Source organism: Acomys russatus, chromosome X (assembly GCF_903995435.1).
Source record: "Acomys russatus chromosome X, mAcoRus1.1, whole genome shotgun sequence".
Classification (NCBI taxonomy): domain Eukaryota; kingdom Metazoa; phylum Chordata; class Mammalia; order Rodentia; family Muridae; genus Acomys; species Acomys russatus.
In genome coordinates, this window is record NC_067169.1 from 6,855,231 (window position 1) to 6,882,838 (window position 27,608).

Here is a 27,608-nt window from a genome sequence, read left to right on the forward strand (position 1 = left end):
GACAGGAAGAATGCTAAGAGTGCTAGGACAAAACTGATCTACATAGCAAGTTCTGGGCCAATTAGGGCTGAATAAGGAGATCCTATCTTAAACAAAAGGAAAGGAAATGGAACAAATCGGCAGTGGGTGTTTAACTCATTTGGTGGAATGCTTCCCTAGCATGCAGGAAACTCTGGATTTGCTCCCTACACTACTACATAAGGATGTGGTAGTGCCTGCCTATAATGCTGGAACCTCAGTAGTTGAAAACAGGGTATAAGGAATTCAAGATCACCCTTGGCTGCATAAAGAGTCCTAGGCTACCCACAGCTACACAGTGAGAATCTCCTTCAAAAGAAAATGTTCTTCAGCTGTGGATGTAATTCAGTGGTAGAGCACTTGCCTCGCACATGCAGGCGCCCCCCTTTAATCTCTGGTATTGCAATAAGCAAATTTAAAAGACAAATAAAATTAAGAATGGTTCTTGCTTTCATCTAGTATTATAATAGCAAGTTGAAAGGCTTTTAGGGCTGTAGTGAAAGACCCTGATCTAGTAACCCCATGATGGGTTACTAAGCAACTGTTAAAAAATAATATTATGGTTACTTGCCTGGCAGGGGATAGCATGATCATGAAGGTATTTTCCCCAGGGTAAGGCTTATCTATTGCACTCTGTATGTGCTGACCCCTGTAATTTTCCCAAATGTGCGAAACTCAGCTACATAATTTGTGGTAGTGGGGGACTGCGTTCATGCTCTCCCCTAACACACACACACACACACACACACACACACACACACACACACACACAAAACCACAAGAACTGGTACACTTATTGCCACCAAAATGTGATTAAAGATACTGCAAGGTGATTGATTCTGCTAGCCCCAGGGACCAGCAGGCAGCTCATTTGGGCATGTGAGTGCCTCTGCAGTGTATTCTAGGAGTAAGCCCTAGAATCTGTAGCCACCCAGATTTCATTTGCTCAGCTATTTTTTTGTTGATTAAGGGTTATTAAAAGAACTGTCCCTTTTGTTTGCTGAGCCTAGCCTGTTCTTCCTTCAGAATGTTTTCTTTCTGGGACAAGCAGAAGAAATTTTATACATGCTTAAGAAGTGTAGAAGCTGGGTATCTGATAGTCTGTCTTTACTGTTGAACAAGCATCTCATTGTCTTCTCTTGGTAGATTCCTGAGAAATCAGGAATTAGATCTGTGGTCCCCATCCTCCTGATTCAGAGTTGTGTTCATTGACAAACCTTGAGTAATGGTGCCTTCATGTTGGCTTCAGCTCTGTTTCCCTGCTGCTGTTGCCCTCTGTTTTCTCTGGTTCATCTTGTTATTTCATTTTTGCTATTTTGTATGTGATTGTGAGAGCCATGGTCTTTTCTTTTTTTCCCCCCTTTTCCTTGGTAGAGAAAGATAAAGATTTCATTGACTGAGACTGTTGTGGTTTCTTAGAGGTTGGTAGCTGGCAGTAGCTTTTGAATTCTGGTGTGTTAGCGGCATGCATCCTATTTTAATCTTGCTTCCTGTGGAAGTGCCTCGGGGACACAGTGTATTTCTAAATTTAGTGTGATGAATACTGGATCACACAGTTTCTGCCAGACCCTAGGCAAAGCTTTGGAGGTCATTCAGATCTGAGCATGAAAGATAACATTCTTCAAAAGTGGTTTATAGAAGAAAGATTCCTAGTGATTAACAAAGTACCCAAATCTTGAATTTTACTGCAATTAAAATCTTGGGAGCTGGAGAGAAATAGTTGAACAGTTAAGAGCAGAGGACCTGAGTTCTGTTCCTAGCACCATATCAGATGGCTCACAACTTGCCTATAACTCTGACTCCAGGGAATCTTATCCTCTTTTCTGGCCTCTGTGATATACACATGTACATACATATATAAAAAAAACTTTAAAAATCACTTTTTGGGCATCAGATTATAAACACTCAAGTTATTTTCTATCTCCTTACCTGTTACAGAGTGACCTTTCTCTAAATTCCGTTGAAATCTGGGCCTCAAATAGGCTTCATAAGGTTTACAGAAAAAGCAGAAAATGAAAGTGAGTTAGTTATTAGAGCTAAAAATGTTCACAGGAACTGGCTGGCTTAGTGAGTAAAGTCACAAGCATGAGGACCAGAGTTCAGATCTCCATCACCCATTTAAAAAGCCGGATGTGGCAGCACCCATCTGTAACCCTATAGTTGGGGGTCATAGACACATAGATACTGGGACTTGCTACTCAGGAATTCTTGCCCAATTAGTGAGTTGTAGGTCCTGAGACTGTCTCAAACAACAGAAAACATGGAGAGCAATAGACAAGATATCCAATAGTGACTCTACACACACACACACACAGACACACACACACAGACAGACACACACACACACAGACAGACACAGACACACACACACACACACACACACACACACACACACACACACCCCCCTACCCCTCTATACCTAAAAGCAAAGCTACAAGTTCTTCAGTGTCTTTCATGAGACAAATACAAGGAATTCTTCATTATTTTTTTAAATCTTTTTTTTTTTTTTTAAGACAGAGTCTGTCTATGTGACCCTGGCAGTCCTGGAACTTCTTCTGTAGACCAAGCTGGCATCTAGAGATCTATCTGCCTGCCTCTGCCTTCGGAGTGCTGGGATGAAAAGCATGTGCTACCACCACCTGGGTTAAAAAACAATCACCCCCTCCCACCCCCGAGATAGCTGCTAATGATGCCTTTCAATTACTCAATTGCTTATTTATGTGTTTGTTTATTTTGGCACACACTCTTACTTGCCAGGCTGCCCTCAAACCAGCAGTTCTCTTACCTCCACCTTTGGAGTGATGAGGTGACAGGTGTGTGTCTCAACTTTGGCCAACTGATAATTTTGATGAGCCAGGAGCAGAAGGAACCATGTATTTTTCATATATCTTTATCTCTTCCAGCATATAGGGAACATAGGTATTGTAGAAGGACTAATTCTTCTTTCTATATTAATACATGACATTATTAGTAACAGTTTTCTTTAACCAGCTAGTTCCCCGATGACTGACACAGAGAGACTTTCTAATCCTATAAAAACCAATCACTTGCCAGTCTGATGACTCCTAGGGCGGGTCTTCTCCATCAGTCTGTTCCTACAGCCAGCCACAAGCTCAGTGCCATCTTCTTTCTCTGTGGCTTCCTCTCCTCCTGTTGAGGTCCTGCTTTCTTCCTCTTGAACCCAAGCCCAGGCAAACTAAAACCCCACCTTCTCCTTTCTACCCAGTCACAGGCTTCAGCATCTTTATTTAGGCAATCAAGGATAACTGGGGAACATTCCTTATCATCATATGGTTACAGGAGATAGTTCAACATTCATAACAATGCCCATGGCAGGGTGGTAACCTGGTCTCATGGCACTGAAATCAGCATTTGAAAGCACAGTTGCTTTCATGGTTTTCATGTTCTGGGTGGGGGATATGTACCCCTCCTATCACCCTGTGGGTCCGAAGCAGTAGCCTTATAATAATCTGTACTGGAATGAGGCGGTGATCCTACCAAAGAACCTGAGCCGGTGGTTCACTATGAGATCTGAGGAGGCTTCATGGGCCTTTGTGTCCTCTAACTAGAAGTCTATCACTACTAGAGATTTAACCTTAATGAAATCCCTAATAAAACTCAGTACTGTGGAAAGAAAAAGAAAAAGAAAGCAAGCACAGTTGGGCCTTCCTCCTACAGGTGTTCCTCATTTTGTTTTAAGGGGGAAGGTCGATGATGAGAGGTACCCTACTCTGCCTGGTCTTTGTCTGGTTATCTCAGTGCTCATTGACAAGACTGTAAATGTTTTGCATGCTATGGAGTTCAATCTCCAAACCAATTTTAGATATACGACATTCTCTGCATGCCAGGAAGGATTCTGTAGGCTCTTTAGTGCATGTGGTAAAGACTGTCCTCTAACAATGCTGTCTTCTTTCAGGAAGTCGTTTACTTTATATAGGCAAGGAACAGAAGGCCCTGAGTGTCCTGGACCCTGGGATGCTAAGCCAGCAGGTTCTGCCTCAGTTATCTGGCCTGGAACCCATGCTCTTAATTCCTGGAGAGAATAGAATCATAGAAATTGTCTGCTTCATACCCAGAGGTCATAACTCAAGAGACTAGGCTCCGCGAAGGTTCTTACTTTTCAATTTTTATCAAGGAGCCAAAAGGAATAACTCTGGCAAGACAGGACTGGGCTCTGTATAAGAACTCGCAGGGTTCAGGCATGTATGTGAAGGACAGAGGTGTTGATTGTGCTGTAGGTCTCAGGAGGGTAAGTACGTAAGTTTTCTCCGAGGGCATGAGACTAGGCAATGGGAAACCAGTTAGGAGACCTGTTTAATACTTCAGACCAAGAATGAAGTGTGGCATTTACAAAATGGTGACCACAAATCGCAAAACTGTGAATGAAGCCAATTTGCCAGTTTGATGATCATGGGAAATCATTGCCTGTATTCATTTATCTGTGTTCGTTTATCTCCCTACGTTGCTCAGATAATACCTGCATATTTGTGTCCACTCAGCCCCTCACACTGTCCATACAGGAATGCACCACTTCTGTGCACTCCTAAAAATAGTTGCCCCTCACCCATGTGGCATGTGGCTTAAGGTCTCTAGTAGATTCCTGATTCCAAAACTTGAATTACATTTTCTTTTTCCTGTGCCTACATATGTGTAATAAAACTGAATATATGTTACCACAATAAGGGATTAACAATAATAATAAAACAGTTCTAACAGTTTACTATGGTAAGAACTATATGCATATGAAATGAGGTGGATGAATAAGATTAGTATGAAGGTTAATATTAAGTAAAATAAATAATTGAATGCACAAGCATTGTAGTGCTGTGACAAGCTGTATGATGTCTTCTAAGTGACCAACGGAGAGGTAGTGTATACAGTGTAGATATCCTGATGTCATTCTAGATGAGACAGCACAAGAATTTAGATAAATCAGAATTGTGTGGTATTTAAAACAAAGGAGTTGTTTAGTTGTGGAAATTTGCACCTAATATTTTAGACCACATACATCTGAAACCAGCAGAAATAAAACAACAGAAACAACACCTCAAATAAGGGATGACTACTGTATGGGATTGTAGGAATTTTAACAGCACCTCTGATCTCTACCATTTCACACACCAAGAAAACTCTCATCCTCAATTGTTATAGCCTAAGATGTGTATAGGCCTTATCTTGTCTCTCAGTGGGAAGGCGTGGTCATTCCCAGTTAGGAACAGCCCATTTAAAGTTTAGTGATAAGGGCTGGAGAGATGACCTGTTGGTTTAACAGCACTGGCTGCTCTTCCATAGGACCTGGGTTCAATTCCTAGCACATAGCCCATAACTATCTGTAACTAGTTTCAGGGATCTGTTGTCGTCTTCTGGCTTCTGGACAGTGTGTGTGTGTGTGTGTGTGTGTGTGTGTGTGTGTGTGTGTGTGTGTGTGTGTGTGTGTGTGTAAGTAAGTTAAGTATAGATACACATGCAGAGAAGCACTCACACACATAAAAATAAGTAAAACTCTAGTATGGCAGTGGCAGTTTGAGCATGAGGTCTGCCCTCAGTGGCTTACTACTGTCACCCCAACTCATTTCTTAAGTCTCGTAGCTTTTCCAAGCAGCACCACCGGCTGTAGACCATGTATTAAATACATGAGTAGGTATCTTTGAGCTGGCCTGCTCACTGGCTACTTTCAAAATTCCTAACCATGAATTCTGTCAGCCTACATAGGCTGGGCATGCACTTGTTTTTTGGGTTTTGTTTTTGCCTGTCTTTATATCTAAATGGTTTTGTCCTCCTGCCTAGGGTGAGAGGGAGGCAACCCCCACTGCTTAGGGTGAGAGGGAGGCAACACACCAAAGCGTTAAAACTTGTAGTTTCCATTTCTCTTTGTCCTTGCCACCTTGTCCATGAAGCCTCTGTTGGTTTCCCTTGGGATGAGCATACATAGACATGAAGACCGGATTGTCCTACATGCAAAAGGCACAGGATGAGAGAGTGTTGCTGTTGTTCTCTGAGACACCACAGGGAACTAGACATGGCCCAGCAGCAGGGATCCTGCATGGTAGACTTAGTCAAGTTAGGCATGGCTTCTCAGCCCTCTGCTCTTACCTGCATTTGGAAACTAATGTAGGGATTGCAAGATCAGCTTGCATTGGAGCATATCTTGACATGTTACCTGTGCTGGTATAGGTATGAGCCCTCTGGAAACCAGTTGACTATGGTTCTTTGTGTGTATATGCATGTGTGTGTGTTTGAATTTGTTCACAGAGCTATTTGTTGCCACAAACTAGGGACATCACACATTCTAGCCTTTCTTCTCTTTTGCCTGCACCCAGTAAGGGCCATCTTTCCCCACCATACATTCTTAGACTAGCAATTCTAAACAGGGCTGTTTATGTCCTTTAGGGGCACTCTATGTATTTGGGATAGCTTCAGTTGTCACAATCAAGGTGACTGTGTAGACTATGTAACCCGGGCTAGTCTTGAACTTAAGATCCTTCTGTTTCTACTCCCTGAGTCCTGGGATTACAGCTGTGCACCACTGCAGTCTGCCCATTTGAAATTGTCCAGTATCTCACCTTGACTTAAGAGAAATATTTGTATTTTCACTTAGTGTGCTTTTGGATGACAGAGGAGATTATGTTAGCATTGAGAATGTTGCTGGAGGGGGATTTCTGTAACAGAGACATATCATTTATGGGCTGCTTATGAGCAGTCTAAGACATGGCAAACTCTGAGCAGGTTTGTGTGAATTGTCTAAGTACAAACATTGAGTTCATCAGTGATGGCTGCTCGCCTGCCACCTTATATGGTTCTTAGTAGTAGTAAAGCTACACAATGCTGTCGTGGTATAGTTCCGGAGCACTTAACAGGAGTATGTTCTAAGGAATGCAGACTTAGATTTTGCTGGGTGGCCACCCATAGAGTGCATGCACAGAAAGTAATCTAGTTATTATACTGCAGGTGATGAAAGCATATGGGTACACTGTCTTATCTGTGGTCTGTTGTTGGCTGAAGCATCTACATGCAGGACTGACTGACTAGAATTACCCAAATCACCTATCTGCCCCATTGTAGGATGTTGATAGTATATACTTTAGCATGTATTGGTTGACATTTTCATCTTACTTTGGGTATTATACATTAACAGGTAATTGAAGATAGAAGAGAGGTCTGAAAAACTAAGACTTGCCTGGATTTGCTTCTGAGTAAGTGAAATTGTAAAATGGACTTCTCACTATGTAGTGAATTAAAACATCAGCTTCCCTGTGTTTCCTGAGCTTAAAAAAAATGTGTTGGCTTTCTGCACTGGAAATGGTGATTTACTAACATTTGTTGCAGTTGGCTGATTTTACTAGCAAAACGCTAAGAGAAGGAAAAATGATGAAGAATAGCATTATTAGTTCATGACAAACTGTTTTTATACTTTTTCCTTAGATGTAGTAGGCCTGGAACCCTGGACTTTGTGCATGCTAGGCAAGGATGCTACCAGCAACCTGTACCCCAAAACCCATAAATTCCTTTTTAGTTATCTTTAGAAAGTTGGAGATTTCTATCTTTTTAAAAAAAAAATCAGTAATGGGGATCGATACACCTTTAGTCCTATAGCAGTTTTGGAAAATAAACATGGAGAGTGACTTTAGTATGTGTGCTTTTCAGTGGAGTGTAGCTACTGATCTCTTCTGTCACATACATATGAGGTTCTTATTTTCACCAGCCAACCCTGGCTTCTGAAAACAATTTGAAAGCACTTGACACTTTTCTATAGCCCATATCTCCTCTGTCTTATATGCTTCTCCTGAAATTAGTATGCAAGTGAACTACAGCCTTGAAAGTCTGTGTATATCAGCCAGATTTTTCCATAACATCTTTTTTTTGGCCCCATTCTGAGGTAGCATGGCAGGTGAATGGCCTGTGGGGACACATTTTTCATCTGTGCTGATCTGGGTAGTTTATCAGAATAGAAAGAATCAGCCTTTGGTAGAATAATAGTACCTTTGGAGGCTAACTTGCTGGCTATCCTTTGTCACTCATTTTACAGTGAGACCTTTTCTAGTAGCCACATTGCCTTATAGGACAATCTGACAATATATGTACCTTTGTGTATGCATGTATGAGAGAGGCATAAATGCATATGCACACACACATATGCAGAGACAGACAGACAGACATAATTAAGTGCACGTGCATACACATTTACACACATAGAGGCTAGCTAACTTCTTAGAAGTCTGGCCAAAAGCATTGCATATTCAGAATAAGACTCAAATGACTGCAGTATTGGATGTACAGTAAGGAATGGCATACCCTTTAGAGTCTCTAATGTGCATACTCTTGGTGTAACTGTACATTGGGAAAATAATCACCATACTGTTAGTTCATTCTGGTTGTTAAAACAAAATAATAGGAATCTATTTTTCTCACCTTTCTGTAGGCTGAAAGTCCAAGATCAGGATACTGGGGAAATCCTGTTTCTGGCTAGTCCTTTCTTTTTTTTCTTCTAGGTGTCTGCCTTTCTGTTCTCTCATATCATATCACCTTTTCAGTGTGCATTTTGTGTGGAGAGCAAAGGAGGAGAAGAAAGAAGAGAGCAGGGAGAATTTCATTTTTCTTAGAATGCCACTAAATCCTAATAGATCAGGCCCCCAGCTTATGAACACATTTGAACTGAATTGCTTTCCTAGAGGCCCACCAGGTTGTAAAGCTATGAATGGGGTGGGAGACGGCTAGAAACCATTCCATGAGATGACCATTTAGGTTGTTTATATTTCTTTCCTACAGTAACCGTGGATATTAGCTAGCTCTTTGGCATACTGGTTTCAGTTTGTTCCAGTATATTTCTAGAAGTACTACAGTTATCTTAATGATAGTTCTGTTTCTAACTTGGTTGTGTATTTTGTCTGTACATGAATGCATAGGTGTACAAGCGCATATGGAGTCCAGAGTTCAACATCAGGTATTTTCTTTAGTACTTCCATTTTTGAGTCTCTCACTGAATCTTGGGTTTATATATTCAGCTGGATTGGCTAGATTGGCTGGATAACAAGCTGAGAGACTCTCCTGCTCTCCTAGCTCCCTTTTACTGGGTTTACAGAGGTGTGCTGTTGTGCCCGGCTTCTTATATGGGCTCTGGGGATCCGAACTCAAGTCTTCATGCTTGCATAACAACCACTTTACTCACCAAGACCTCTTCTAAGCCATATTTTTTAAAAGGAAGCTCCATATTGTTTTTTATAGCAGTGGTAATAATTTGCATTCTCCTCCAACACTATCAAAGGATTTCCCTTGCTTGTTTCCTCACCAGCACCTATTATTTTCATCTCCTCACTATTGTTTCATTCGTGTTTCTCTGGTGATTAGAGTTGGCCATTTTATGTCTTTTTTTAATTTTTTGTATTACCTTGTTATTTTTTATTGAAAATATCTTTTCATAAATGTATACAGATTACTGTTTCTCCTCCCCAGTTCTTCCGAGATCCTCCCACCTCTGGACCTACCCAAATCCATACCCTTTCTCTCATTGGAATATGGGCATCTAAAGATAATAATAAGCTAAAATAATAACACAATGAGATAGTATGAAGCAAACTAAGTAGATTAAGAAAAAGAGTGAAAACAAAAGCACAATAAATACCCAGAGACACAAAAATGCACATTGCCTCAAAAATCCCATAAAAATATAACACCAGAAAACAAAATACATACTCAAAAGACCTGTAAGAGGGAAAAAAGAGCTGGGTGTGATGGCGCACGCCTTTAATCCCAGCACTTGTGAGGCAGAGGCAAGCGGATTGCTGTAAGTTCGAGGCCAGCCTGGTCTACAAAGAGAGTCCAGGAGAGCCAGGGTTATTACACAGAGACACTCTGTCTTGAAAAACAAACAAACAACCCCCTCAAAAAAGAGGAAAAAAGAAAATGCCCAGTCAAAGCATTATGATAGAAGGAACCTCCCAAAATACCATTGAGTTTTTTGTTGGCCACTTACTGCTGGACATGGGGCCTACACTTAAGTATGGTTTTGTATACTCAATGAAACTCCCTTGGAGAAAACTAACTTTTCCTTTGCAAGTGGTTATCAGCTGGAAATAGCTTCTGGGTTAGGAATGAGGGCATGTGTCCACTTCCCCTCTCAGCTCTAGGACCCCTTGTGGTGAAGACCTGTGCAGGCTTTGCAAGCTGCCTCAGTCTCTGAGTTTGTATGTATGTCAGTCCTGTTGTGTGCCTGGAAGACACTATCGCCTTAGTGTCCTCCATCCCCCGTGGCTTTTGCACTCTTTCTGTCTTTTCTTCCCCAGGGTTACTTGGGCCTAGAGGGGAGAGATTTGCTGGAGATATCCCCTTTAGGGCTGAGTGTTCCAAGGTCTCACACTCTGTGTATATCTGGCTGTGAGTCTCTGTGTTTGTTCCCATCTGCTGCAGGAGGAAGCTTCTGATGATGGCTGAGCACTGATACTGATCTATGAGAATAGCAGAATGTCCTTAGGAGTCATTTTATTGCTGCATTCCTTTAGCAAAGCAGTATTATTTGGTTTTCCCCTAGGTCCCCTAGGCTATCTAGTTTGCAGGTTCTTGGCCACTCCAGCGGTGTGGGATATGGGCTCCATGTCATGGACTGGACCTTAAATCCAGTCAGTTATTTATTGGTTACACCCACAAGCTATGTGCCACCATTGCATCAGTGTACCTTGTAGATTGAAGGGTTTATAGCTGGGTTGATATTTGCCTTTTTCCTTTGGTAGCATAAAGAGTGCCTTCCAGTATCATAAACACTAGTCAGTAGAGGTTAAGGCTCTATGTAGGCACCAGCTTGACTTCTCCATGTTTAATAAGTTATGTAGATGTTGCCATCAGCAATAGGGCCTTACCATCAGTAGCAATGAATAGCCTTGGTGATTACCTGCGTTATTTGAGGGTGTCCATGAGGCCCTTTTGGCGAACAACTCAATTAAATGTTATTCATTTCTGGTAACGAAGGTTTGGTGTTGAGATGTTTTCTAGTTGGGGCTTTGTCTCTCCCAGTTGTTTGGTGATTCCATTTAGATTTCTTTCATATACATATATATTTTAAGCCCCTTCTACTTGTTAGGTCTCCACATGACTCCTCAAATGGCCGTTAGTTTTAGCTGTCCCTCTCCATATTCCCTCTCCCAGCCCCTCTTCTCTTATCTCCCATTTGACATTTCCCTGTCTATACTTGACCCCATCCATTCATAGCTAGCTATTCTATTTCCCTTTCCTAGGGAGAGCCATCTAGGTTTTTTCCAGTTTCTGGCTATTATGAATAGAGCAGCAGTGAACATAGTTGAACATGTGTTTCTGTAGTAGGATGAAGAATTCTTTGGGTGTACGTCCACAAGTGGCATAGTTGGGTCTTGAGGTAGAACTACTCCCAACTTTCTGAGAAAGATTGGTTTCCAAAGTGGCTGTACATGTTTTCACTCCCACCAGCAATGGAAGAGTGTTCCCCTTTCTCCACATCCTCACCAGCATGTGCTGTCACCTGAGTTTTGATATTAGTCATTCTGATGGGTGTAAGATGGGATCTCAGAGTCGATTTGATTTGCATTTCCCTGATGACTAAGAACATTGAGCATTTCTTTAAGTGTTTCTCAGCGACTTGTGACTCTTCAGTTGAGAATCCTCTGTTTAGACCTATACCCCATTTTTAATTGGGTTATTTTGTTTTTTATATACTTTTTTCTTTTTCTTTTTCTTTTTCTTTTTTTTTTTTTTAGTTCTTTGTAAATTTTGTATATTAGTCCTCTATCTGATAAAGAGTTGGGAAAAACCATTCTCCATTCTCTAGGCTGCCACTTTCTCTGCATGACAGTGTCCTTTGCCTTGCAGAAGCTTCTCAGTTTTATGTGGTCCCATTTATTGTTGATCTTAGTACCTATGCTAACACTGTCCTGTTCAGAAAGTCTTTTCCTGTGTGTGACCATTTTTCTATATTCTTTTGAGAGTGTCTATTAAGATTGATTGCCCATTTTAAATCAGGTTATCTGTGCAAATATGTACTTCAAAGGTGGATGTTATGGCTGCACATGCTGACGGTAATCTGAGGTGGTGCTTATACTTTTCTCAAAAACATCTTTCATAGATCACTTCCCAAAATTATTTGCTACTGTTTTGGGTCAAGTTCTACCTTTTTATGTTTTCTAGTTTCCAAAGGGGAAGAGTAACAGAAGAATAAAACCAGCAGAAGCATCTATAATGGTTCTTTTTGTCAATATATTGCAAGTGCAAGCACGATCTCATCTGCTGCCCTTCCATTCCAAGCTATTTGCCAGAATTCTCTTTCTGTTCTGGATTGAATAGCAGCTCTCTGCCTGTCTCCTTCACTCTGACCCCAGCCAGGCTTTCCTCTCCACCACTTGTAAGGCTACTCCCATACAGAGTTGTAAACTCTGTTTAGATAAACTTTTGGATAGCTCCTACAATCAGGGTGATGAGATCTCATCTTCATGTGTAAGGGTTCTTGATTAGTCTGAAATGTGGTAACTACTTCTTAGCAGAGTGTAAGCTCAATTTTCTTACGAACTTATTTTTATTACGAACTTACTAACGGAGAGTACCTCCCTTTTTTTTTTTTTTTTTTTTGAGTACCTCACTTATAACCCAACTAACCTAAACAATAGGAAAAGGAGATTAAAAAATACAGTAATGGAACCGTAAGGATATCAGTTCCGAGGAACGATTCTCCTGGCGTAATCAGCAGGATTTCTTCTGCTGGAACCTGGAGCAACCAGAACCCGAACCTCAGCAGGAGCCTGGAGCCCTGAAGCCTTCCCTCAAGCAGTTCTCTCTAGGAGTGTCTCAAAGTGCAGCGATAAACAGCCAGAACTATCCAAAGTCTCCAGAGGCCCCACCTCTTGTTTTGGGCTCACATTTATACCTCCTCTCAGAATTTGTTCAAGGTTGTTTTGCAGCTGGTTAACAACCAATCTCCCATGGTGGTTCAACTTCTAAGGGGATAAACATCACCTGCTCTCTCAAAAGTCTTTTTCTCATCCCCCACTTGTGAGCTAAACAAAAAACAGGTTTATCTCTCCTTCAGCAGAGTACATGTGTCTGACTGGAATCCTAGCTCTATGTTTGCATCTAACTGGGTTCCAGCCTGTTATCAATATTTGTAATTCCAGAGGGATTGTGTATACTGGTCAAGGGTGTTACTTTATTTACATAGAATAATTGAGATGAGCTTGTTTTACTATTTTGGTATGGAGCTTTAGGGCATCTCTTGCTCTTCATTCACTGTTCCTTTGCTCAGCACAGGATTTCTCCTCTCCCTGGCTGGGGAGGTAGTGCAGCCAGTAAAGTGCTTGCTTGCTCTGTAGGTTTGATCCCCAGCACCCATGTTTAAAAAGCTGCATATAGCAGAGTGGAGCATGTAATCCCAATGCTGGGGGCGGGGAAACAGAATGCTTTGGGCTCAGGAGCCAGCCAGTCTAGCCAGTGGTAAGATCCAAGTCTAATGAGAGCCCCTGTGTTTTTGAGGAAGATACCCAACATCTGTACCTTTGACCTCTACGTGCATGTAAGTGTGTGTGTATGTGTGTGTGTGTGTGCTGTGCGCGCGGGCACACACACACACACACACACACACAAAGGAAAACATACTGCTTCATATGGACATGTGGGCAGGATCCCTATGACAAGATGGAAACAAGCAGCAGCCTTGTTTTATAAACAAGGAGTCAAGGGTCTCTGAATGGGGTCAGAACTCTGACAGCATGCACAAGGTAGGCTGGTAGTTCTAGGGCTCAGACATTTGACTACTTTGTCACTTCCCAGGCTCGCTCTCCTTTGCTGTTCTGATAAGCTATTGATTTGATGTCATATAATTGCCTGTTTTGATTTCAGTCCTCATAGAAATGGGTGTGGTGGTACATACTTAGACTCCTATCCCATCACTAGGGAGGTGGAGGCAGGAGATCATCCTTGGCCACATGAAAAGTTGTGGGACAGCATAAGCTATGTAAAAACCTGCCCCCCCAAACAAAGAAGACTGGGGACATGTCTCAGTGTATAAAATACTAATGCAAACATGAGAACTAGTATTGGGATCTGCAAAACCCACATAAATACTAGGTGATCATAAAAGCAGTGCATCTGAGATTATTTAGCTCTCAGAAGGAAGACATGTCATCCTCAAAGCAAATTGGTGAGCTAAACTAGACTGTATTTTAGAGCTCTGGGTTCAGTTGAGGGACACTGCCTCAGTGACTAAAGAGGAGAACCACTGATTCCTAATGTCTTTGGCCTCCATATTGATCAGCATACAAGTGCACAGGTGGCGATGCATATACACATGTTGTGTGTCATACACACAATCAGGTTTTTTAAACTACCAGTAAGCATTAGATGCAAGCATAGAACAAGCCCCTAAGCCTTGCTTGTCTTTGTAATTTGCTCTTGAATTTAGAGACCCCAGGTCTGGTGTTAAAGCATCACAGTGGCCAAGTAAGGCAGGATGGCTGAGCTGCACTTCTGTGTCCTTGTCAGTTTCTTTAACAAACTTCACTTAGAGAGCAACTGGAAAGTTATTGGTCTACCAGTCTTGGGGCAACATCTGACTAGGCAATTAATTGGCTCATTGCAAAGAGACTTTGGCTTACTTGTTAAATGCTAAGATAGATATTTTGAAAATCCTATTGGTAATCCCTATCTCCTGCTAGTCACACACCCTGAAGGAGGCTCTGGCTTCTGGTGAGATACCAGTTGTAGGTGTGGTCATTAGTAATGCATGCACACCTGGGTGTTGGAATTGACATTCCTAACTGTGCCAAGCTGGAACAGACAGAAGGGAGCTTAGACCCCCAGTGGGCTAAAACAGGCCAGGTAGAACTAGGCACTATAATAAAACAAGCAACTCCCTGTGCACGAGTACAGCTGAGATTCCAGTGGCAGAAGACACTGTTGGCCTTGGCAAGGAGAGTGCTGCTGGCATTATCATTGATTGAGTCCTCCATTTCTTTGAGATACTGTATGTTATTGTAGTACTTCTCCCTCTGATGGAGGTGGGGCAGCTTGCCAAACGGACTACACTAATAGTTATTATACTACAAGAAACTGCAATGCTTAGAAATGAAGCCTGTTTATGTACTGTTTGGCTGAAACTGCAGCAATGTGACAAATATGTCAGCCAGGTACTGAGATGGTTATATGAGAATTTATTGAAATCATTCAGAAACTAGGCTTTCTGGAAAACCACAAGATCCCAGGAGGTATGGACATTATTGAATGCACAGTTCCTCGAAGCACAATCTAGCACCATTATCTGTTACAGGTATAGGGAGTTTATTCTTTTCCTTTTTTCAAAATCAAGAATTTGACTTTTTTAATAATAAAAAGTTGACGGGAATAGCAATCCACAATGATTTGATCAGATGTTATTCTCCAAATTCAAGTCTCTTAGTAAATAAATAACTAAATCCCACTTAGGGATAACTTCCTGAAGTACTGTAGGAGGCTGATGGATATCTCTTTTCCTGTAAATAGTTTGCATTTAGTAGGTACTTCACATGCCTTGGTTTTAAGAACTAGTTCAAACCCTGCTATCCCTTTTCCTTTTCCTTTTGGTCTTTTATCACAGCCTCAGTTTCCTAACCTATAAATGGAGAACTGCTACCCTTTAGGGTTGTATGGTGCAGAATGCCAAACAGAGCCTCGGCGGCGGCAGGCGAATAAATAAGTAAAAGAGTTCCCCCTCAGCGACTCTGACCAGTGGGTGACACTAGATCCCCAACTGATGGTGGACGCTGACCAGTGGGTGACACTAGACCCCCCAACTGATGGTGGGTTATGCAGTTTTCCTGATCTCAACCTACTTCATGCATCACATGCACACATCATCCACCTTTCTCAAGTTCTTGAGTTTGGTCTCTGCAAGTAAACACTCACAAGCTTCACAATGACCCTGGGGATGCACCCCTGTCCTCAAAATTGACTGGACTTTTTATCTGAGCCTCCATCAGGGGACTTGCACCAATTTGGGGGCATTCACACACTCATAGCTTATCTGTTGAGTATCATCATACAAATGCTCCCAGAGATATCACACAAGTGTGGATGTGAAATTTAATGTGGTTTTAAAGCTTTCAACCACCCAGGGACAAGATTTCTACAATTCCAGCCTTAGGGGGATAGCTCTCCCAATCAGGACACAGTCAGCTTGTTGGCCACAGATTATTTCTGTATAGAAGGAGAGCTTCCAAATCCTGCTGTTTTCTCCTTAAGAGTCCTAGATAGAAGCTCTTTCCTTTTGCTGTTGCATCTGCAGCCATGAGTATGCTCAGGCTACAGAAGAGGCTTGCCTCTAGTGTTCCCTGCTGCTGACGTACCTCTTTCATACTGGATTTGGTATGTTCTTCAGCCACCTAGAAAAGAACTTGAAGAAAATACATACCAGTAAGGAATTTTTTTTTTTTATAGGTTGGGATGTGTGTGTACATTTGTGTGCATGTTCATGTATGTGCATTTTGAGACGAAAGTACAACCTGGTCAAGAAATGTCAATCACCTCCTTTTGAGATAAGCTCTCACTGGCCTGGGATGGGACTCAGGTCCTTGTGCTTACAGGGCCAGAATTTTGCCAACCAAAGCTAGAATCTCCCCACCCATGTTTATAGTTTTGATGTGTGCTGAGTCCTGTCTAGGTCCCAGAGAGAGATGGGTCAGTGGGTAAAGTTGCCTACTGCCAAACCTGAGGACCTGAGTTCTGGGACCCACATGGTAGAAGGCGAAAACTTGCCCCTGAAAGTTGTTCTTTTATCCATGCGGCACACTCCCTCCTCCTCCACAAAATAAATAAATAACATTGAATTTAAAATTGTAATAACCTTCTTTAGGTTCTGGGGAGATAGATGAGAATGCCTGGTTCTCACAAGCATGGACCTGGAGTTCTAATTCTAGCACCCATCTAAAAAGCTAGGCATAGCTGTATGTGCCTTCTATCCTAGTGCTGCGGAAGTTAAGAGACAGGAGGATTATGGGTTTTGCTGGCTGCCATCCTAACTCTTAGGTTCACTGAAAGATCCTGTCTTAAAGGAGTATGGTAAAGAATGATCGACTAGGACACCTGGCATTTTCCCCTGGTCTTTATGTACACATAGGTCCACACATGTGTGAATACACCACACTTAACGTCCTTCTTGCTTCCCTTACCACCAGCCTTAAAAACAAATATATGTGTGTTGTCAGTCAGTCTGTGTGTAGGTATATGCATGTGTGTGCTGCTAGCTGTGGAGGCCAGAAGAGGGCATCAGATCCTCAGGAGCTGGAGTTAAAGGCAGTTGTGAGCCACCTGATGTAGGCTCTGGGAACGGAATGTTGGCCCTTTGCGGTAGTGTCTCTTACCCTCTGAGCCATCTTTTTAGTTTCTTACCTTTTCTACTCTTAAGACACTGTGAGTATTCATGTTATTATCGCTATAACCACTATTGAGATTAAGAACTGTGACGAACAGTGCAACATCCAGGTGTCTAGAAATTGCCCATAACAGAGCTAAATCCTTTTGGGGGGGGTTGGTTTGGTTTTTTTGTTTTTTGTTTTTGTTTGTTTGCTTGTTTTTTTCCCCTATTTTGGTTTTTCAAGACAGGGTCTCTCTGTGTTTGCCTTGGCTGTCCTATAGTAGCTTTGTAGACCAGGCTGGCCTCGAACTCACAGAGATCCACCTGCCTCTGCCTCCCGAGTTCTGGGATTAAAGGCAGTCGCCACCACACCCGGCTCCAGAGCTAAATCTTCAGAATAAAACAAAGCCCTTTCATATGCTGTAATTGTTCATAAGTAATTTCATCTTCCCTTCTCCAAAGTTAATCTGAGTGAATCCAATTTCCTTGTCTATCTGTACATTCTCTTCTTATGGTCTGTATGTGGATGGTTTATTGTGTTTCTGAAATAAAAAGGGAACAGAAGCCTGGGCTTGGTGCCATATGTCTTAATTCCAGCTCTTGAGGAGGTGGAGGCAGAGGATCAGGAATTCAAAGCCAGCCTCAGATATATAGTGACTCACGCCAGTCAGGGTTACCAGAGACACTGTCTTAAAAACAAGCGAGTGACAGACCTCTGGAAATGCTCCAGAGATTGTAAGGGCCAGAGGGGATGGAGAACACTCTGCAGAAGAAAAAAGACTTATAAACCAACTAAGCAAGGTTCATATGAACTCACAGAGACTGAAGCACCAAGCACAGGGGCTACATGAGTCTGCACCAGGTCCTTTGCATATACACTATCTATTTGCTTAGTATTTTATAGGACTCCTGACTGAGAATGAGTGGTTCTCTCACTCTTGTGCCTTTTTTTGGGACTCTTTTTTCCCCTCCTGTTGGGTTGCTGTGTTTTTGCTTCACTTTAACTATATTTTGTCATGTTTGGTGGTTATCTCTTAGAAGCCTGTTTTTTTCCAATGAGAGGGGAAAAGGGGGGAGTAAACCCAAAGAGGGAGGGGGGCTGGGAGGAGTAGAGAAATGGGAAACTATAATCATGATATAGTGTATGAGAAAAGAATATTTTCAATAAAAATAGCTTTTCAGACAAACAGAATAAAGTCTAAGTTTTGAAAAATGCATGTTCTTACACACACACACACACACACACACACACACACATTTAGTTTTTTGAGACAGGGTTTCTCTGTGTACCCCTGGCTGTCCTGGACTCACTTTGTAGACCAGGTTGGCCTCGAACTCATAGTGATCCGCCTGCCTCTGCCTCCAGAGTGCTGGGATTAAAGGCGTGTGCCACCATGCCCAGCTAAATTATACAAATTATGGTCCTTACTTTAAGTAAAAACTTACTCAAAAAATTAGTAAGTGAATGAATGAGTAAATGTATGGATAGATAAATATTAATAAAAGGGAAGTGAGTTTGCACTTGGTATCTGATAGGTCAGAATGTTGGAATTTTGGCCTGTACACTATAATGCTTTTTAGGAGTGTTACATTCATGAGGTACATGTTTCCTTCAATGTAATCATGTGGCTGTCACATCTTAGAGGTGCTACAGGAATCTGTTGGTAGAATCTCGAGGTGCTTCTTGAACACCTTCTTATGCATAAGACAAAAGTTCAAGAACATGTGTGCTCCACCCAGTGCCAAGAGTGCTCATACAGACAATAATGTTCTGCAGTATTCTGTACTGGCTTCATATTTCTTAGAAGTTTATCTGTTGCAGTATCATCCTAGGGAGGGCCAAGGCCCTGTCCAGGCTTGATGAGCATGGAGGGGGACAATAAACATTATCTATTTGTGAAGCCTAGGCCAAGAAGTGGGTGAGGTACCTGCTTTGGGAGCAGAGGGATGTAAACCACACAGACATCAAGAAAAATTATGTTAATTGAGAAATATAATTCACTTGACCTGTACAGGTCATCCACTTAACACGCAGCATATTTTTTAAGTGCAGTTAGACCTACATTAGGGTCACTTTGAAAAGAATGCCTGAACCCAACCAGTGGCAGTTATGCCCCACTCCTGCCAACCCTTACTCATCTTCTGCCCCTGTGTTTCTCTACTCTAGAGAGCATATGTAAGAGAGTCCTGCTGTTCTGCCCCTTCATACCGACTTCTTTCATTGATGTGGTTTTTGGGGGATCCATGTTGCAGTCAGTGTCTATGCTTCATTCCTCTTTATTATACATTGCTCTTCTAATGTTATTTGTATAGGGCACATTTTGTCTATTCATGTTTCTCTTGCATTTCCATCTACTTTTTGATTAATGAATATTTGTGTGTGTTGGTAGGGGAATTATAGGGAGAGAAAAATGATCCATAAGATCATGTCCCAACATCTACCTGTTGAGGTGAATCTGAGACAGATTCTCTAACCAGAACTGATACTAGTTTTGACCCCAGGAATCTGTTTTGTTCACAAGAATCTTCTATCTTCTTTGAGCTCCCACTTACCCCCCAGAACCAAAAGATAGGGGGCTACTGACAAGGTGATTGATTGCTTTAAATCATTTTTTAACCTTCCTTCATCTAGATGGAAAATATATTTCTCTTTAAATTGATGTGTAGTACTGCTCTAGTGTGCTTTCTCTCCTCTCCTTTTATCCACTCCTTTTTCTTTCTCTTCTGGTCACCCTCACCCCTACTCCCCAGTTTATTTCCTGTTCAAAACAGGTTTTATCCTCCTTTCTCCATTCTTTTTTCCTCTCCCCTTTCTTCTCTTGTTGGTGTGGATGGAACCCAGCACTTTTTGCTTCCTAGACACACTCATAGAGTCTGTTTTATTTTTTTGTCCTGGATTATTTTTAAGCTGGTTTATCCTTCCACAAACTCAGCCTTCCAAATCCCACAGTTGCCAGTTACCTTCTTCTGTGGTGCCTGCTGGATATAGGACCACCTCCATGGATCCCACAACCATGAGATCTGTATGTAAAATGATGTTTTGTCTTCATATAGCCATGCACATCTGCCAGTGTGGTTTAATTCCTCTAGATAGTTTACAATTCCTAATACTGACTGTATTGAAAAGTGCTTTGCAAAGTGTTGTTAAATGTGGTGTTCCTAGGATATTTGAGAGTACACATGTCTAGCAGAGGTGCTCATTTTTCCTGTAATGTTTTCTATCTGTCTGCATTCAGGCACCCTACAGATAGAGAGATAAGAAAGAACTTTAAGACAGATTTCAGTTCTAACTTGAAACTCTTAGAAGTCTGAAAGCTTCCATTTTATCCTTGTATTTTTCCATCTACCAGTAAGGGGCCCCAGAATCTTTCTAGAAGTTACAGTCCAAAAAAAGACATAGGAGGCCTGAGTCTCAGGCGTTTTGAGCCACATAAAAAAAAATCAGGCAGATTCCTTCCTGCAGCTGACCCTGTCCTAAGATGGTCTCCCTTCTTTGTGCTCCTACACTGTTCTTTCCTTTTGTAGAGAAGATGACTTAGAACTCATCTGGAAGAGCAAGCACTGCTAGTAACATGGGGGCAGTACTTCTGATCTTTCCAATGAGGAGAGGACTGAGGCTGGCAGAGCTATCTCAGAGAGTGTAAAGTGGCCTTTGCCAATTGGATTTGGCTAATTCCTAATCCTGTGTGACTGATTAAGAAGATGGTGCCAAACATATATGTGTGTATTGCTCTCCCAAGGACACCATAGGAAGTATGGAAGAGTCTAGAAACTCAAATAGGAAAGATATTTCCCTTGTAATCTGGTTAAATCAGTGTGGTGTATTTGGAAGCAGCCTAGTGAGCAGGAGAAGACAAATGGTCATGTTCTACATGTGAATACATCTTTGCCCAAATGCTAGGCGTGTTTAGGTTTTTCAGTGTATAGCCTTCCCATGGGAGGCAGTGCTCTGGAAAGACAAGAGATGAAAAGGAATCCTGACTTGCCAGTCAGCAGCCATTAATGCAAACCAGCATAATTTAATTCCAAATCACGTTTCTCTTTAAGTGGACCAATACCCTGAATTGGTTTGTCAGGAGCTAAAGCATTGAGAAAGATAGCAGATTGGCCATTCCAGTACCCACTGCTGACATTTTGGCAACAATATTAAACAGAGCTGAATAGGTCAAATCAAACTGAGTTTCATACTATGATTCATTTCAAATAATACCCTACCACAAAGTAAGGTTGTAGAAGACATTCTTCTTGTGGGTCCTAACTTTCCACCTTGTTTAAAACAGGGTCTCTTTTACTATTTACTATGCTGCGAGCTGCCAAGTTTCAGGAAATATTGAATTAAAGGTAGTTCATCTATTGCTCCTTTCAGTTACTCAAGTCCACTAGGCAAAATAAGGAATTACAGTTAACAGCCAGGTCAGCCTTCCTAATTCCCTATGAAATGAGCAGTCAACTGGATTGACCATTCTAAAAAACCTGGAAGCTGGTCTGGTCTCCTCTGGGGGAAGTTTTGTTCCCTAGGGGACTTTTGACAGTATCTAGAGACATGTTGGGGTCATGATATAGGGATGGGTACTTAAGGGGGAACACCAGGAATGTTGTCAAATGTTCTGCAGCACACTGGGCAGTTCCACATGCAAAATGATACCCCCACCCCCAGAACATTTCATAAGCACTGTGCCTTCTTTCACATGACAAAAAAATCTTTCCAGACATTACATAATGCACCTCAGGGAGGGGGAGGATAATTACTTCCAGTTTTTAGATCCACCTCTCTGAACTCTGAGGCTCTAAAGTCAGCTTTACTTAGTTGCCTTCTCCTGAGTTCAGGCAAGTTAAGCTACATTGCCAGTTGCCCTGGCTTTTTGTAGAGACAGAAATCAAATCCCAAAGCTTCTCTGCTTATTCTCTTTAAATGCTGTTGTCCACCACTGTGGCAAAATACCTGACACCAGCAAATCCTTTCAAAAGAAGATGATTCAGTGGGAGCAGGAAGATGACTCAGTCTGCAAAGTGAGAACCTGAGTCAGAACCCCCAACATACATGTAAAGGCCGAACATGATGGTGCCCACCTGCAGCCTGAGTACTGTAGGAGTGCAGGCTGGAGGACCTGTGGGGCATGCTGGCCAGCCACTCAAATTGGCAGTCTCCAGGTTCAGTAAGCAATGAGGAAGACACTTGATTATCAACCTATGGCCTCCATATGCGCTTACATGCATACACACCCTAAAATAGGGAGGGCTATAGAGATTTATTTGGGTTTTTGGTTTCAGTCTGGATGTCTGGTCAGTTGCTTTGAGCTGAAAGCAGGCAGGGCATTCATTGGTGTTGAAAGTGTGTGGAGAAGCAGAGCTGCTTACCACATGGTGGCCAAGGAGGGAGTAGGATCACATGTGTTCAGGGTCAAGGTATATTCTTCAGTGACACTTTCCTAGTGACCCTTTTTCTCTAAACCGTACCTCCTAATAGTACCATAGATTTAGGAATCTGTTGATGAGTTACCTACCTCATCGTTGCAGTCTTAGCTCTCTTGATACAGTCACTCTCCCAAGCCTGCATATTGTTGCATACCCAAGTCTTCAGCACATATCCAAATGGTGATGACAGCCATCCAGAGTCAGTAAATTCTTGGTGCAGTTTGTTGCTCTGTGGAAATGTTCAGTTAGGACCCAGAGAAGCCTTTTTGAGTCTTGTTCCATTATTCTGGATGTGAATTTAAAGTTCCTAATAGCAACTGGTAGCTGAGTGATATGTGTGCAAGGATAAGGGATTCAAAACAAAGATAGATTGCATGATCTTCGGTGATATAGTTGTGGTTAAGTCATTTCTGTTCTTGTAAATAGGCCCTAACCCATATTCTTTTAAGGTACCCCCATAAAACTTATTGATTCACCAGTATGGAATTTGCTGGTATCCTTACTTCGGTCTGTTGTTGGTTCCCTATCTGGATGGTATAGACATTGGTCATGTCTCTTCAGGACTAGTGTCACACTGCAACACAAAGGCAGGCTAGGTATTCAAGGTGGCCCAAATTGTCTTGTGACTACACAAAACAAAATGCATATTAGAGAATGTTCCTCAGTGTTACTTAGAGTAATTGTGTTGCATGTAAAAGGCCTTGGCTGGGTTTCAGGTGGGGATGGACTAAAGGCAGAGAAGGGGAGAGACTTGGGGAACAAGGGCGTGGGGAGAATCAAACAGTTGAGAAACAAAGACAAGTTTTGTTTGCTTGTTAAGCTTTGTTGTGTTTGAGATAAGCTGGCTCAAACTGAGTCTGTGGCTAAGGCCAATCTTGAAGACCTGAGGGGCCCCTAATTGTTTGTAATGGTAGCAGGGTCTGGAGTAGCAAGTTAGAAATAATTGGGCTGAAATGATCAGTTTTGACATTGGTTCCCAAATATTCATAAAGGAAATCATGAATGAAATTAATGAGGAAGGAAGAGAATTGAGACCTAAGTAGATGTAAGACGTAAGGTTAAACATGTTAGAAATAAGAGTTAATAGGGGTAGCAAAGAAGATGGGTTTATAAACCTCAAGGTTAAGCACAGTGTGATGTGTACAATGCAGTCCCAACACAAGAGGTGGAGGCAAGAGGACAGAAATCTGGACTAACCTGGGTTATAATGAAACCCATCTTAAACACACAACCAACTTATATACATGCTTTAAGCATATTCACAAATAGTTTTTATGAATATAGGAAACAGGTATAGGAATGAAGACTTGGATTCTGTCCTCAGAACCTAGGTGCAAGAGCCTTGTATAATCCCAGCCCTGGGGAGGCAGAGGCAAGCAGATCCTTGAAGATCATTGGCCATCTATTCAGCTTAGTTTACCTGAAGAGCGTCAGGCCAGTGAAAAACTCTCAGACCGGAGGAAAAAAAAAGATGATGCTTGAGGAAGGGAAATGCATATGGACACACACACACACTAGAAGGAATATTAACTATGCAGAAAAGATTTTATGAGCAGTCTGGTCGACTTTGGAGCACTTACTACTTAAGAATGGGATGTTTTTGCATGCACATTTTAGTAATTTATTTTTTTGTGATGCTGTAGGTAAAGTTCAGGTGTCCATGCATGGTGGGCAAAAATTCTGGGCACTACCTCTACCCTTTTTATTTTAGAGGGTGAGGTTGGTAATGTGTTTAAATGGTTGGAATTGTGGCCCTATGCATCTCTTATTGCCTTCCCAGTGAAATTCTGCAAGCATTTTTTCCTTCTGAAGATACTAACTTAGCCAGGCAGTGGTGGCTCATGCCTTTAATCTGAGCACTTGGGAGACAGAAGTAGATGGATCTCTGTGAGTTCAAGGCCAGCCCAGCCTGGCCTACAAAGTGAGTCTAGGACAGTCAAGACTACACAGAGAAACCCCATCTCGGAAAAAAATAACAAAATGATATTAACTTACAGAAGTCTTGAACTCCCTTTTAAAATCCTTCAATACCTCCTCCCCTGCTGTGCCACACACACACACACACACACGCACACCAACTTCCAACCAGACAGAATGTATTCTAAATACTGAGAGATAAAGGCTTGGACAGAATGGCTTCTTAAGGGAAGGTACGCATGGAATCTCTGAAATGTATGGAAGTGTTGACATCCAGCAGTCTTCTAGCCAAGGGTTGACTGTAGGAGAGCCTCTGCAGCTTAATTTTTAGAACATCTTGTCCTTGAGAGTAGAATTTCTGATAGCTTGCTGAAGTACAAGCCCTGTTTACTTCAGGGCAGGTGCCTCAATTTTCAATGGGGCTCATATTCAGTAAATCCATTGTAAGTTTAAGGCACAAATACATTTAGCTCACCTAGCCTACCAAACATCATAGCAGAATGTCTTAGTGTGTTTTGGACTATTATCATAAAATACCAAACTGGGTAGCTTTTAAACAGAAGTTTATTTCTTTGTATGTTGGAAGTCCAACATTGCAGCAGCGCCGATTGATATTTGGTGATTGCTCCTTTTTACTATGTTTCACAAGTGAGGTTTCAGTGAGCTTTCTGGGATCTCTTAAAACACATGAACTACAGCCATATAGCTCCATGCTTGTGACCTTATCACTTCCCAGAGCCCAAGCCTCTTAATAGTATGTTGCCTTGGGGGTGAGGACTTAACAGGAATTTGGCCAGGTTTGAAAAGAGCATGGCTATGGCACAGGGTTTCCTGGACTAGAATGAGTCCCATTGTGAATAGTGGCTTGGCTTTGCAGCAGAAACATGCATACCACTCATCTTAGGTCATATCAATAAGCACCTTGTCACCAAACTGGTCTCATTAGAAATACTTTACAAACTGGTATAACAAAGAAGTCATTACTAAGTGTTGTGTGCCTAGCCCTATGGAAACCCATGGTGATCATTTCCCAGTTTGTGTCAATGCAGCCAACCCAGGTCAAGTGCTATAGCTACTTTTCAGGATCCAGGAGAGATGGCTAAAATGTGTTTTCTTGATGGCTTGAGTGGGAGGAATCAGCCAAAGCACCAACACATCTCTCTACAGAATGCTACTGAATTAATCAATGTACCAACCCAGTGTTTCAGGAGCCAAAAGAACTGAAGGAGGGTATGAAGGAAGGCAGCAGCTTTGCAGTGACGCCATCAAGAAAATATGGAATCTTACCCAGGGGAAGAGGCTTAGGATAGAACAGGACAGGCCAGGACATGTGCTGCATTCTGCATGTGCTCCAGAGAGCACTGTTGTGTAGAGAATGATGCCTGAAATTTAAGCTTCTGGTTGAGCAAAGAAATCCACACAGGCAGAATGCAGGAGGGAGAAGGAGGGGGGGATGGCACCCAGTCTGCCACACCCCCACTGTCCTTCACAGTAATCTTGTCCTTGCATCTCCAGGGAGGGGTTCTTGTGACCATACTCCATAGGGTCTTCAGAAGATACAGTGGGCTAAGAGCTGGATCTTCTGAGGAGGCTATATCCCTTGAGCTCCAGTTGCCCTTGTTTGTTTGTGTGTGTGTTCACATGTGTTTGCTCATGTGTGTGCGTACATAGGTATACATATATGTGTAAAGGCTAGAGGTCAACCTCAGCATTTCTCAGATTCTTTCCACTTAAAAAAAAAAGACAGGATTTCCCACTGGCCTACAACTCAGCTGATTAGCCAAGCTGGCCTGCCAGTGAACCCAAGGGATCCTCCCAGTTTTGGGATTGTAATTCTGTGAAATTTTACCAGCTTGTTAACATGGTTTCTGGGCCTGAAACTCTGGTTTCATCCTACAAATACCCTATAAGTTGAGCTATTTACTGTCTCCCCACTCCTGGGCTTGAATTTTTATTTCATAACAGCAAAAGTATGCTGAACCTTAAATGACATGGGTTGAAACAATATGAAGTCTGTATATATGTGGACTTTTATTTTTGAGAAAATTCACACACTTTGTCCATCCTGGAAGGATCAGATAAATTAAGTTTGTGTCTGAAATCTATGTAGATAATAGTCTATTTTATCATTTATGTTCATAAAATATACAGAAATCTGTTATATAAAGTTAGAATGTAATGGCTGACGTATGGCCAGTAGTAGAGTGTTTGTTCATTTTGTCAAGGTGACACAAGCTTAGACATATCTGGGAAGAGGGAACCTCAACTGAGAAAGTGCCTCCATCAGATCGGCTTGCAAGCAAATCTATGAGGCATTTTCTTGACCGACTGACTGCCTGATTCACTGATTGACGTGAAAGGGCACAGGCTGTGAGCAGTGCCACTCCTGGGCAAATGGTCCTGGATTATATAACAAAGTAAGCGGAGCAAGCCATGGGGAGCAAGCCAGTAAACTGGTGGCACTCCATCCATGGTCTCTGCTGTATTTCTGCCTCCAGGTTCCTGCCTAGAATTCCTGCCCTGTCTTCTCTCACTGATGGGCTGTGGTCAGGACATATAAGCCAAATAAACCCTTTATAACAGCATTAGAAAGCAACTGGGACAGAACTAAAGTACAATAAGGAGCATTAAATGTTAGTCTTCTTATATCAAACATTGTCTAACTGTGTTGGTTGGTTGGTTTTCAAGACTGGGTTTCTCTGTGTAACAAAACCTGGCTGCCTCTGCCTGCCTGAGTGCTTGGATTACAGGCATGCACCAATACCACCCAGCCCCATTGTATAACTGTTAAGACAAACATTTTAATCTTTAAAAAAAAATCTCCCCATCTTGTAAAACCTTTATGAAAATATTTGCATCCCCACCAAACTTGGCAAAACTTTCTTTTTTAACACAAATTATCACAATTCTCAGAACTGAACTG

The 27,608-nt window shown here is 42.0% G+C and overlaps 1 protein-coding gene and 1 non-coding gene across 5 annotated transcripts in view; both read left to right on the forward strand.

The window, feature by feature from the left end:
- Positions 1-27,608, forward strand: part of LOC127184986 (F-box-like/WD repeat-containing protein TBL1X) — a 162,767-nt gene that overhangs the window by 71,096 nt on the left and 64,063 nt on the right. For 3 of the 4 annotated variants that reach the window (XM_051141478.1, XM_051141477.1, XM_051141479.1), the window contains exon 2: positions 7,154-7,211. The exons of the other annotated variant lie outside the window; for it this stretch is intronic. The gene's annotated coding sequence lies outside the window, so the exon portion shown is untranslated. The remainder of the gene's footprint in view (positions 1-7,153; positions 7,212-27,608) is intronic. 4 annotated transcript variants of the gene reach the window in all.
- LOC127186023 (U1 spliceosomal RNA) lies at positions 582-743 on the forward strand. Its single transcript, XR_007830278.1, has one exon. It is a non-coding gene; the product is annotated as a U1 spliceosomal RNA (small nuclear RNA).